The sequence below is a fragment of the Lynx rufus genome, unplaced genomic scaffold (genome assembly GCF_022079265.1).
Source record: "Lynx rufus isolate CCGP_SWC_20201006 ecotype Redwood Valley unplaced genomic scaffold, mLynRuf1.p SCAF_12, whole genome shotgun sequence".
NCBI lineage: Eukaryota > Metazoa > Chordata > Mammalia > Carnivora > Felidae > Lynx > Lynx rufus.
In genome coordinates, this window is record NW_025814826.1 from 19,050,001 (window position 1) to 19,064,355 (window position 14,355).

General features: G+C 36.7%; 1 protein-coding gene across 2 annotated transcripts in view; it reads left to right on the forward strand.

The window, feature by feature from the left end:
* SGK3 (serum/glucocorticoid regulated kinase family member 3) overlaps positions 1-14,355 on the forward strand; it is a 145,885-nt gene that overhangs the window by 472 nt on the left and 131,058 nt on the right. The window contains exon 1 of one of the 2 annotated variants that reach the window (XM_047073995.1): positions 11,782-11,966. The exons of the other annotated variant lie outside the window; for it this stretch is intronic. The gene's annotated coding sequence lies outside the window, so the exon portion shown is untranslated. Of the gene's footprint in view, positions 1-11,781; positions 11,967-14,355 lie in introns of those variants that run through there. 2 annotated transcript variants of the gene reach the window in all.

The window sequence follows — 14,355 nt, forward strand, 5'->3', positions numbered from 1 at the left end:
GGGGGTCCCCCTCCTGGAGTCGAAAGAGGGTGCGGGTCACCTGCGAGGATCAGGGATGGCGGAGGGCAAGGGAATCATTAACCTGTTGTCAGAGGATGATAGTCTCAGACTAATGCGTTCCTGTCCTTAAGTTCTCTGTGATTTATTTAAAGCCTTTCCATCTCTTTTAAAGTGAATTTGGCTCTATTGGTTCCCTCAGCTTTAGCATTAATATGTACCATCTAGAGTGCTTTGAGATTTTTAGATTTGTCATTTTTAGTGGTGGTCAGTTGGAAAGGTAGAAGAGAGAAAGAGTTCATCTCTTGAGACTTAAACTCCATCATTTAATTTTGCACAGTGATTTCTGAACCATAAGTTGAATTTCGGTTCTGCACTAAGAGACTATATATTTGAGATGCAGGTACACTTGAGATGCAAGAATAAATACACAGCACTATAGTTTCTAAATCTTTATTTAAAAATATTAGAGTTTAGTGTGTTTTGATTCTCTACTTTGTCTCTAGGTTGAGGATTTACCCAACCAATCTGGGAAGTGACTTATTTATTTAACAAACACTTAAATGGCTCTTACTACATGCTTGGGCTCCTTCTAAATGTTTTATAAATATTAACTCAAATTGTTAACTAAAAATACTAAATTGTAGCAGTTCTAGCAGTGAAGAGGTTGTGTACACTTCAGTTCCCCAAATGTCATTGCAAGAACTAGAAACATTAGAGGAAGTTTCAGGCATATTTTAGGACTGGGTGTGCCTTCTGGTGCACTTGGCTACCACTCCTGTAAGACAAGCCACCACCCCTTCATTCCCTGGGGGAAGGGAGTCTGGAGCTACAGGAATGAGACCTCTTCCTTTCAGATCTCCACCAGATCCCTAGTGTCTTCTATAAGATGGTCTTTCTCATCCACTATACTGTCCATCATTATTAGCTAACTCTGGAGAGACCAGAACTTCTCCCTTTTTTCAACTGCCACTACATTGAGCCTAATTTTGTTTTTTTTTTTTTTTTTTTTTTTTTTTTTTTTTTTTCAATGTTTATTTATTTTTGGGACAGAGAGAGACAGAGCATGAACGGGGGAGGGGCAGAGAGAGAGGGAGACACAGAATCGGAAACAGGCTCCAGGCTCCGAGCCGTCAGCCCGGAGCCTGACGCGGGGCTCGAACTCACGGACCGCGAGATCGTGACCTGGCTGAAGTCGGATGCCTAACCGACTGCGCCACCCAGGCGCCCCCTAATTTTGTTTTTAAAAGGAGCTTTGTTCCTAATCTGTTTGACAATTGATGAAACCATAGTTTAGTGAAATATACTATAAAATAGAATGTTTTGGTTTGTACACATCAACATAACAAATAATGCTCTGTGATTTCACTGCCATTTACTGTTGGTAATATTGAGTTGATAGGTCAATCTGGTAGATGCCCATTTTGTGATTTGCAGACATATAGACAGAATATTTTTCCAGAATAAAGTACCCTCTTCAAATGAGTCCTTGGCCTGATAGATTGTTACAGACCCAAAACGGTGAATCATGGTTTTTATCATTATGGTGATTATCAATTTGATGTCAAAATCTGCATGTTATACCAGCTTTCTCTCTTTGTAGCGTTTTCTCTCTCTCTCATTTAAATTTCCGGAGAGATGATTAAATGAGACTCTAAGCCTTATTTAATAGGTTTATGAAGTATCTCCTGGAAGTAGGAAGGCTCAGTTTCCTCTGATATAATTTATGGTACAACAGACAGTGGCATTCATGAATTCAGTTCAGTGAAATGACAACTAATACTTTCCTGGATTACAGAGTACTTCCAGATATATTTGTGAAGTTGGCAGCCATTTTTTTTAAAGTTTGTTTATTTATTTATTTTGGCGGGTGGGGGGGGGGGGAGAGAATTCCAAGCAGAATCTGCACTCACAGAGTCCAAGGTGGGGCTTGAAGTCATTAACCGTGAGATCATGACCTGAGCTGAAACTAAGAGTCAGACACGTAACCGACTCAGCCACTGAGGCACCCTTAGCAGCCATTTTTTATTTGTGCTTTTACAGATGAGGAAACTGAGGCAGAGAAATGTTAAAATGCTTTAACCAGTATTGTATAGCTAGTGGGAGACAAAGCTTGAATAGAGAGCAGGTGTGTGGACAGAGCTTGGCATGTGCCAGTCTGTATTAAACATTGTGGATGAATGACTCCGAATGACTTCAGATTTCTTGCTCTTTCTAAACATTATGCCTCTCAAATACCATAATTGATTTGTGCCTAAGAGATTTCCAGGCCTATACCAATATCCCTCAGTTATTTCAAACAGTATCTGATACAATAAACATCTTGTCTACAAAAAGAGATGAGATTGCTTTTTGGACTCATTTCATAGGATTTATCCACTCTGGCTTTTGAAAAAGCAAGTAGGTTGGTTATTTTTTTTTCTTCTAAAATATCTTCCTTTTTCCCTATGATGTGGAGATAGTTTAGATTGGACATATGGTTTCATTGTTTGTGTTGATAGCTTCCTTATCTCTCCCTGCTCATTTAAGGTCATTTTTAAGGACTACAAATCACTGTAGGTTTTCAATGTCAGTAAACTCAATTAAGCTACTTAGATTCAAACACAATGATCATAGATACTGTCTTTTTTTTGCAGGGGTTGGGGGAAGCATCTGACGTTACTACTACTGAATTCTTTGAAATGTTGCAAGTCCTTTAGTATAAAGGAGCTTTAAAAAAAGTTTTTTTTAATGTTTACTTTTGAGAGAGAGAGACAGTGGGAACAGGGGAGGGGCAGAGAGAGAGAGGAAGACAGAATCTGAAGTAGGCTCCTAGCATAGAGCCCGATGCAGGGCTCAAACTCATGAACTGTGAGATCATGACCTGAGCCAAAGTCAGACACTTCACCGACTGAGCCACCCAGGCACCCCAAGGATCTTTTTTTTTTAAACAAACCAAAAAACCCCTCAACTATTTATATCCTTCCAGCGTAATCACTGAATCCTAACGTATGTGACCTCCAGATAGATAACCTTCAATTAGAGAGGAAATATGGCCATTACCTGAGGGAGGAATTGAGAAGGGTATCATGGAAAAAAGAGAGATGGGATGGACTTACCCATGAGGGATATTAGGTGGTAAGAAGCTCTTAATGAAGCCAGACTGAGTCATCTGCCTGTCAACATTCTTCTGTGTGGGGGTGGAATAAAATACTTTTGAAACCTGCCTTGTTTCAGAAACCACTTTACCTTTTCTGATCCTCATGTTTTTTCTCTCTCTCTCTTTTTAATTCATGTAAATTACTGACTAAAGTGCTGATTCATGAAACTTAAATTATGTAACATGTTATTCCTGACAGAAACAGCTCCCACGTTATTTTAAGGGACCCAGTGCTTCTGTTTTCCTTTACCTATTCCATTACCTATGGTGGCTTCTTTGTTCTCATTTCACTTTTTTTTTTTTCCTATTTCATGGAGAAAAGTAAATCTAAGAGGTGCCGATTCCACCTCTTGTAGTTCATGTCAGAGTAATTTTAACTCAGTACTAACTTTGAGTTAATTGTCTTGCTGAGGAAGATGACATGGAAATCAAATGATGAAGGCCGATTCAGAGCATCAATAAGGAAAATTTTATTACCTGTATGAAACACAGCCAGGGAACTTTCAAAGGGAATTAGGGCAGTGTACAATATCCTTGCCCTTGTCCAGTTTCCCACAGCCTCTCCTATTCCCCACGTCCTACAACCTGTCTTGGTCCATCTCCTTGTAGTCAGCATTTCTTCTGTTACTCAAAACCAAAATCTGTTTTCCTCAGGTGGGTTTGGGGGTGGGGGTGAGTGAAAGGAGGGTAGGAGGGTGATGATATAAAGGGAATTGTTGTAGGGTAAGAGATTGATAATGTGTAAGATGGAAGAGAGGAGATGTGTGGGTGAAGTAAGATATTTAGTGTGCTCTCAGGGTGGATTTGTGCAGTGTTGGCCCCTCAACAGGGCCATAAATATAGGGGAGACCTACATGTGATCAAAGAATGTCTGGCAAGGATTAAAAACATCTGTGATATTGTATGATATCAGCAGGCAGAGCTCGTTTTTACCACCAAATGCAGAAGTATCATTATAGGTAGCTGTTTCTTCAGGCTGTGTTAGAAATTTGTCTGCACATAAAATGTAGAGGGCTGATTTAATGGCTTTTAACTTGAGAGGAGGAATGATTTGATAGGACTTTGCTGAGTAAAGGCCTGGATTTTGTACCTTTTTAAAGGCTTACTTTTTTTTGGAGAATGCCTGTAACTTTGAGATGATAATGTTATTTATTTTACTGTATTTACTGTATTAAAATACATTGTATTTATATTGCATATAGTAATGAATATGATTCATGTTAGTTGCTTCCATTCAGGTTCTGGATATATTTTCTATGCCAGTCAATACCAATTTTTTTCTATAGGTAAAATAGACTTCATATACAATATATGCATACACAAAATTGGACTCATTGATAGACTAACCATTCCAGAGAGTGCTGGATGAGATGTCTTCAAGTACGGTGCGGTGTCACTAGGACTTGACTAATTGTTTGCTTGAGTTCAAAAATGAGAAGCACCTTTATTTCTCTAGTTATTTATTTCCCTGTTTTTAAAATAAAAATAGGTTAAAATTAACTTAAAATGATCTGGTTTCCAATTCAGCATCCATATATGCACACAAAAATACATATAAGACCAAGTGTATAGACTATATAATCTAATGCACATGTATATTATATAATATGACTAGCTAAGAAAGAATATAAGAATCATATCCTTAGTTTCCCAAGAAAATGCTATACATCATCTTTCCCCCACATTTGTATTATTGTGTTGTATGTTTTCTAAACATTATTTTTGATTTACACCTCTGTAATTCAAAGGTATGCATGCCCTTAAATTTAAGCAACTGAGAAGTATGTTACATAAAAAATAAGTCGTCTCCACTCAATCTTACCTACAAAGAGAACCACTGCCAGTTTTTATATCCTTCTAGACTTTTTTCCATGTTTATATAAATTTATGTATCTGTAAATGTACATTGAGGGGTTTTTTTTAATGGTAATCATTCTACACAATTTGTTTTTTTCTTATTTAGTACTTGATCATGGACATCTATAGATGTATGTAAAATTTGACAGTTACATAGTTAATAATTTATCCATTTTCTAGTTCCAGTATTTATATGCTCCCTCTTTTGTGTCTTTGAAAATATATTTAAATCACCAAAGTAATACATTTTTTCAAGAAAATTCTAAAGAAAAAGAGAAAATGGGGGCACCTGGGTGGCTCAGTCAGTTAAGTGTCTGACTCTTTATTTCATCTCAGGTCATGATCTCATGGTTCCTGAGTTTGAGCCCTGTATGGGGCTCTGCTCTGACAGCGTGGAGCCTGCTTGGGAAACAGGCACTCGCGCTCTCTCTCTCTCTCTCTCTCTCTCTCTCTCTAATAAAATTTTAAAAAAAGAGAGAAAATAAAATCACCAAAATCTGCCATCCATTAATAATCACTACTAGCATTTTAGAGTATATCTTTCTAAACTTCTTTGCGTGCATATCCATATTTTCAATGCCATTTAAAAAATTTCTCTTAGCATAACACTCTCCAGTTCCATCCACGTTATGCTAAGTGAAATAAGTCATACAGAAAAAGACAGATAGCATATGTTTTCACTCTTATGTGGGTCCTGAGAAACTTAACAGAAGACCATGGGGGAGAGGAAGGAAAAAAAAAAAAAGTTAGAGAGGGAGGGAGCCAAACCATAAGAGACTCTTAACAACTGAGAATAAACTGAGGGTTGATGGTGGGTGGGAGGGAGGGCAAAGTGGGTGATGGGCATTGAGGAGGGCACCTGTTGGGATGAGCACTGGGTGTTGTATGGAAACCAATTTGACAATAAATTCCATATTAAAACAATAAAAAAATAAAAAAAAATTCTCTTATACAGGCATGCTTTGTTGGTTAGAGAATCATGTTTATGTAGCCAACCAACGTCATAGATTCCATGCATGTTTGAACCAGTTATTTACAGTTTCCTGGCCACCTGCCATACCCTAAACCTGGATAACACTCATGGAAATTTATACTATACTGCTCATCAAGGGGATGAGGTGAAGGTATGTAGATGGACTGACAAATCCATCCAAATCAGCATAAATCCTTCTAGTGGAAGTCAGTCAATATTTGTATTTTAAGTACATCTAAAATACAAGATGTTTAAGAAGAGAAATAATGAAATATTCACATGCACTTGACTGTGATCACTACAGGAGAAGCAGAAGTAATAGACTTGAACCAAGAAAAGTGTTAAATTCAGTTAAGAATTAGAATAGCTGAACTTTAGATGTTTTGAAATCGTCTCTGAATGATAAGTACGTGGTTTGGACTATTTGGTTTAATAAGGCTCCCACCAGTGGTAGGGAGGAATAGGTGACCTTGAAGTTCCCTGTGATCCTATTCTATTATAGACTGTCTCAGAGTTAGTAACACCTGACTTAGTATAATTTCATGCATACAACTCCCTAGTTGCATACTAACGCCACCAGTCTTTCCAGACAGCACCTGTCCAGGCTAATATCTCTCCACCCACTGAGCATGTGCACAGCTATCACCCACACAGTCCTCGTATATCTTTTTCCCGCCTTCCTCCCTTTCTGACAGTTTAGTAGCTTTTAAACCTCCCTATCCCCTTTTCTTCCAGCTTTTGCTTCAAGGAAATTTCTGTTCTTTTTCCATCCCACTCTCTTCATTTTCATCTTGAGCAAATAAGATACTAATCATGGTGATACAGTTAGGAACAAGCCTTTCATAAGGGAAAGGAAAGCTTTTAGTTTGGGAGGGAAGGTAGACATTATAAAGAACCAGTGGTTTCAACCTTCAAAGTCCTTGAGAATACCCAGTAATTCCTTTCAAAATATCCATAGAAGTCTCCACCCACCTCCTTTTCTCTAAATAACCTGGTTTTCCTTAAGCATTAGCATTTATAATGAAATTTAAAACTGTTTATAATTTTGCAGGGGGGGGTAGTTCATATCATTGCAATAGCATTCTTTTGTGCTACTTTTTTCCTGTTGAAGATGTTAGCTATATAATGGATTGAGTTCACTGTTTTGGTCATGAAAGCTAACTCCTAGAAAAGACCACTCTTCCTTTCAGAAAACACATCTAGCTCTAGATACCTGGCTTAAAAACAGTCTCTTTTGTTTTAAGTAAGTGGAAGACTAAGAAAGCTATTTTAGATTAAAGCCTAGCTGTCTTTGAAAAGTGGTATGTCAGGATTCCAAACCCTTTCCTTCCAGATTTTCATCAGCAAGGATATGCATTGGTGAGAAGCATAGATCAGCCTTTGATCCTTGGGAGTCAGAGAAGAAGCAATACTGGTTACAAGAATGATAGGTTGCCACTGGAGAGTCTCTCAAGTCAGGCTCAGGTAGCTGACTTTATACCACTTTCAGCTCAGCTGTAAAAGTGCTTTGGCGAGATGTTTTGAGGAGCTCCACACCAAGACAATAGCTGCTTGATAGCTACACTGAGAGTAAAGGCCTATTATTTTCATAAATATGAATGAAAAAGGTTGTGAAAAGACATTTTTATTCAGCTTTCAAACAACATGATGCTAAAATTGATGATGGCTTAAACATGAAAGTACTATGTCATTTGCTTATTTGAACTAGGTTAGTAAACATTCAGAAATTGAGACTGCTAGAATTTAAAAAAGGGGTTCTTATTTTTGTAGTTCTATGTGTGCATACTTGGCATTTAATCCTTTCTGACACAAGTACCTCTCTTTTCTGATTGATCTCCTTTTATCCCTCCTCTTTCTTTTCTCTTCTCATGAATATTTGGTTAATTTTTTTTTTGTCTATAAGGAAATGATTTTAATTAATGAAAGATAAGATACTTGTGTGTTTTAGCAGAGAACATTTTTAAAGAGATTAATAAGACTGTGCCCCCTTTTCTCCTTGAATTTTGTTTCCTCCTTTGGATTTCCTTTATTTCTGATTCCCATTGACATTAACATCATTTGTGTTCCTCCTTTTAAAAGTCCACTCAAGTGTGAACAAAAGTCCTTGTCCTGTTGAATTTATTTGTTGTTTTTATTTGACATTTAGGATTAAAAATTTGCCTTTGAAATGCAGAATGGTATTATAAATTGCTACTTTTGTGTAGAAAAACAAGGAAAGAATAAGAATATATTTTTGCTTTGCTTGTCTTAAGCACAGACAGACTCTGGAAGGCTACTTAAGAAATTAACACTGTTTATCAAGTGGGATTGGGTGATGAGAGCTGTGTGGGTAGGAGGAGGGATGGGAAGCAGACTTTTCACTGTGTATTTTTTGTATACTCTTGTTAGAATCGTGTGAATATATAGCCCACTATAAAAATCTTTTTTAAAATCATGTCTATGGGGGGCACCTGGGTGGCTCAGTCAGCTAAGTGTCTGACTCTTGATCTCAGCTTAGTGTTTTTTTTTTTTTTAATGTTTATTTTTGAGAGAGAGAGAGACAGACAGAGCATGAGCAGGGGAGGGACAAAGAGAGAAGGAGACCCAGAATCTGAAGCAGGCTCCAGGCTCTGAGCTGTCTGCACAGAGCCTGATGCAGGGCTTGAACTCACGAACCGCAAGATCATGCCCAGAGCCTAAGTTGGACGCTTAATCGACTGAGCCTCCCAGGTGCCCCTCAGCTTAGGTCTTGATCTCAGCGTCGTGAGTTCAGGCCCAGCATTGGGCTCCATGCTGGGTGTAGAGCCTACTTTAAAAAAAAATTTTTTTTTAATTAAAAAAAAAATCATGTCTATGGGTTTCCTGACTTAACAGAAAATAGATCTACCCTTTTCTGTTTTCCCTTTTCCATATGTCCAATAACACAATTTTATATTTTTATTTAAAAAATTTTAATTCCAATTAATATACAGTGTAATATTAATTTCAGGTGTACAATAGAGCAATTCAACACTTCCATACATCACTGGTGCTCATCACAACAAATGCACTCCTTAATCCCTTTACCTATTCAACCCATCCTCCTACCCACCTCCCCTCTGGTAACCATCAGTTTTCTATAATTAAGAGTCTGTTTTTTGATTTGTCTCTCTCAAAAAAGTTGTTCTTTTAAATCTTTTTTAAAAGAATCCTTGTGTAGTCTAGTCTCAAAGGACTAATAGTATTTTGCGGGCATCTTGACCTGTTCCCTTCTGCTCTCTCAAGTGTGGTGGCTAAGATTCATTATTAAGCCTTCCCTTAGGAAATCCTGATACTGCAAATGCAGCCAAATCTTAAGTTATTGTTGGCTTATTCGCTGAATCAGTTAACTGAAAATGTCTGCAGTATTCTGCCAACTGGATACTCAGTTGTTTCCTAATAAAACGATTAGACAATACCAACATAATTAGTGGAAAATTAGTTGATTTCCCCCCCATGGTATCTTGTATCTTATCATCATGATTATAATTTACCTACTTAAGATTGTATGAGTTTGATGCTTGTAGAAAATAAAGTTTGATTTACTTTTAGTATTTAGATAATTCTGCTCTTTTCAGCACACACTAAGCCAAATAGTTTCTTTCATCAGGATTTTTTTTTTTTTTTTTTTTACTTTTTGCCATTTATGACCTGTATTTTACTTTGTGGAGAGCAAAGAGAAAGGAATATTGTTGAGTATCTACCACGTGTTGGGTGCTTTAAGACATTATTTTATTAAATACTTAGAATAACTCTGGGGAGCAGGTGACTAGTTTTATTTTACAGATGAGCAAATTGGGGCTCAGTGAGGTTTTGAAGGTAGCTATATGTAGGCAACACAGGACAGTGCTGATCTGAACACATCTATCTGGATTTACCAGGAGATCTCCTCTGCCTTTGAGAAGGGGTTAAAGGCTGACTCTGCTCAAACCCCTCATCTGAAAGAACAGACAGAATTGATTTACAGGTAACTCAGATTACCATCTGCTGTTGAGGTAGTAGTTAAATGAGTTTGAAGACTGGCTCTTCAGTTTTACTTTATTATTCTGAGATTACATTGTTTTTTTTTTTTAGTTTAGTAACTGGTGCCTGACTTCAAGGAGAAAGCTTACTGAAAATGTCTTAAATATAATATATTTCTTAATGAAAAAGAGCTTAAAGTTCTAAATTTAATTACTGAATGGGTTAAATCCCGAACCTAGAGGTTTTGAACGCCTTATGTTGGAATCTGCAGAGGTATTAAACTCCTACTATTAGCAACCAATGCCTGGTGAACTTTGCCAACTCTAAGAAATGGTTGTCTAAAATCCCTTAAAGATGATAATCAGCAACCACTTATATAAATTTGGAGATAGAGCAGGTACAATCTATCATGCTAATCTTTGAGGGATGTTAGCTAAGGTAGGTATATCATGTGTCTTGGCAGTTACTGGATGAGCTCACAAGTAAGAATGAAAAAAACATTTTAGGTCTCAATTCATATTCTGTTATCTGAGGTATTTATATGATGGGCAAAGATGGTGGGAAAGATACTGAGGAAATTCAAGAAAGGTTTAAAAAGAAGTAAGAGTTCACAGACAGTGAATAAAGAGGACAGAATAAGCCTAGCCACAGCGTACTCCGGAGTCTGTTATATGTAATACTTAAGGAAAATAAAAAAGTTTTATATTCTTTTCCCATTGAATTATCTTGACATCCATGTAAAAAGTCAATTGACCGTAAATGTAAAGGTATATTTCTATACTCTCATTTTTATTCTAATTCCAGTGTCACACTGTCTTAATTAGCTTAGTGTGGCTTTTTACTAAGTTTTAAAATCAGAAAGTGTGAGTCCTCCAACTTTGTTCTTTTTCAAGATTGCACTATTTGGGGTCCATTGCATTTTCATATGAATTTTCGAATCTGCTTGTTGGGGCGCCTGGGTGGCTCAGTTGGTTAAGTATCTAATTTCAGCTCAGGTCATGATCTCATGGTTTGAGGATTCGAGCCCTGTGTCGGGCTCTGTACTGACAGCTCAGAACTTGGAGCCTGCTTCGGATTCTGTGTCTCCCTGTCTCTCTGCTCCTCCCCCGCTTGTGTTTTCTCTCTCTCTGTCTCAAATAAACATTAAAAATTAAAAAGAATGTGCTTATCGATTTATCAAAATATGACAGCTAGGATTTTGATGGGGATTTGATTGAATCTGTAGCTCAGTTTGGAGAGTATTACCATCTTAATGATATTTGGTGTTCACATCCATGAACGTGGGTCATTTTTCCATTTATTAAGATCGTCTATAATTTTTCAACAGTGTTTTGTAGTTTTCAGTGTATAAGTCTTCTGCTTCATTTTTAAAATTTATTTCTAAATATCTCATTCTTTTTGATACTGTTGTAAATGAAATTGTTTTCTTAATTCATTTTATGTTTGCTCATTGCTACTATATAGAAATACAATTAATTTTTTTTATTGAGGTACAATTGACATAATGTTATGTTAGTACAATTGATTTTTAATCATTGACCTTGTATTCTTTAATCTTGCTGAACTTAATTAGTTTGAATCGTTTTTTGGTGGATTCATTAGGATTTTCTATATATAAGATTATATTATCTGCACATATAGTTTTACTTCTTCCTTATCAATCTGAATGTTTTTTACAAATATTTTCTTGCCTGATTGCTATGACTAGAACCTCCAGTACAACATTGAACATAAATGAAGAGAGTTGATATCCTTGTCTTATTCCTTATATCAGGAGAAGAGCATCCAGTGTTTCCTCATTACACGTGATGTTAGCTGTGGGTTTTTTGTAGATGCCCTTTAATAGCTTGAGGACATTCTCTTCTTAGTTGCTATGTTTTTATCATTAAAGAGTGTTAGATTTTTCAAGTGCCTTTTCTGCCTCTGTTGAAATGATTGTGTAGTTTCTGTCCTTTATTTTGTTAATACAGTAATACATTTGACTGTTTTTCAGATGTTAATCCAACTTTTCATCCCTGGGATAAATCACATTTGGTCAAGGTATATAATCCTTTTTATATGTTGCTGAATCTGGTTTGCTGGTATTTTGTTGCGAATTTTTGCACTATGTTGATCTGTAATTTTCTTCTGATATCTTTGGTTTTGGTATCAGTAATACTGGCCTCCTTGAATGAGTTCCTTCCTCTTCTTTTTCTTTAGGAGGAGGTGAGATTTGGTGAAAGATTGATATTAATTTTTCTTTAAGCTTTTGGTAGAATTCACCAGCAAAGCCATCTGGACCTTGGCTTTTATTTGTGGGATATATTTTTTTTTATTGCTAATTCAATCTCTTGTTATATATCTATTTTTTTGAGAGAGAGAAAGGGAGAGCGGTGCATACATGAATGAGAGAGGAAGGGGCAGAGAGAGAGGGAGAGAGCATCTTAAGCAAGGCTCCACACCCAGCAAGGAGTCTGGCATAACATGAGCCTAAGTCGAGTTGCACGCTTAACTGACTGAGCCACCCAGGCACCTCTCTATATATCTATTTAGTTTCCAGTTCTTCTTTAGTTTGTTTTGGTAGTTTTTTCCTTCCTACAAATTTGTCCATTTCATCTAGGTGATCTAATTGGCTCCCATTCATTCCTTATTTTACTAATGAGTCTTTTCTTGATCAGTATGGTTAAAGGTTTACCAATCTTGTTATTTTTTTTTTCAAAGAACCAACTTTTGGTTTTCTCAATTGCTTTTCAGTTCTCTATTTCATTGATTTCTACTGTAGTCATTATTACTTCCTTTTGTTTGCTTTGGGTTTAGCTTGCTCTTTTTTTTCTAGTGTCTTAAGGTGGAAGTTTAGGCTATTGATTTGAGATCTTTTTTAATGTAGGCATTCACAACTATAAAAATCCTTCTGAACACTATATTCGTTGAATTCTAGAAGGTTTGGTATGTTGTGTTTTCATTTTCATTTATCTGAAAGTGTTTCCTAATTTCTCTTGTGATTTCTTCTTTGACCCCTTGGTTACTTAAGAATGTGTTGTTTAATTTCCACATATTTGTGAATTTACCAAATTTCCTCTTGTTATTGCTTTCTAATTTAAATTCATTGTTGTCTGAGAACATAATTTGTATGATTGCTGTCTTTTTAAATTTAATGAGGCCTTATTATGGCCAAATATATGGGCTCCCCTAGAGAATGCTTCATGTATATGTGAGAGGATTATGCATTTTGTTTCTGTTGTTGGAAATGTTCTATGTATGTCTAGTAGGTCTCATTGGTGTCTGGTGTTCATGTCTTCTCTTTCCTTATTGATATTCTGCTGAGATGTTCCCATTAAAGCATTTTAATGATTTATATTAGTATAGATGTGAAAACTTACTATCAAGATAAAAGACTGAAATGCAAACTTACAATGTTGTTTTAATGGGCTATTTAAACAAAATTAAATTTAAAAATTATTTATTTTCAGCACACTGGAGTCCTGTGTCGGGCTCCATGCTGAGTGTGGAGACTGCTTGGGATTCTCTCTCTCCCTCTGTCCCTCTCCCCTGCTCTCACTCTTTCTCTCTAAAATAAAAAAAAAATTTAATTATTTACTTTCATTACTTTTTAATGTTAAAATTTAAATGTAACTTAAGTTCAGTGCTATTTTCTCAGGTCCATGATTCTTTTGTATCTTTGTGATAGGATTTGCTAGTAAAGTGCACTGAAATAGTTTTTCAAATGTTATGCCCAGAATTCGTGATCCCCAAAGACCACCAGGGAGCCGAGTCCGATGCAAAAGCAAAAGAGCCTTTATTCGAGCTAGCTCGAGCTCAGTCCCCTACCTGCACCGACGCAGCAGTGAGATACCAGGGAGAGAGAGTGAGTTTCAAAAGCACAAAGGTTTTATAGGGGTCTAGGGGCAGCCGATTAGCTGGGGAAGGGGCGTGGCCTCGGCCGATTGGCTGGGGAAGGGTCAGAGTCCTGTTACTCACGTCGCTGGGCGTGTTTTGATCAGGAAGTTTGAATGGGTGAGCGGGAGGTTACTCAAGGGGAGGAGGCGTGGTCTAGGTGAAGGACACAGAACAAGATGGAGTCGGCCGGTGTAGGCCCGCCCTTTCACAAACAGTATTGACACTCATCTCATCTCAAATGAATCAACAGTCTTATTTGATCAACTTACCTATTAGGGATTAAGAATTTATTGCTAACGTGTGGTGGAGGTGACTGCTCCAAAAAATGTAACAAATGTAACCCACATCTTCACGCTAAGCAGAATTGGTATATAGTTGAATTTTCTTATTTTTAATTTTCAATGGTAACATTTTTTGATCTGCACCTACAAGAATTCTATGAAATACACATTTCAAAATTTGCAGTGGTAGAAAGGCTATGTGAAATTCAGTTAATAGAGGCAATTTTTAAAATGTATAAATGTATGAATACCAGTAAATTCTTTTCCTGAAA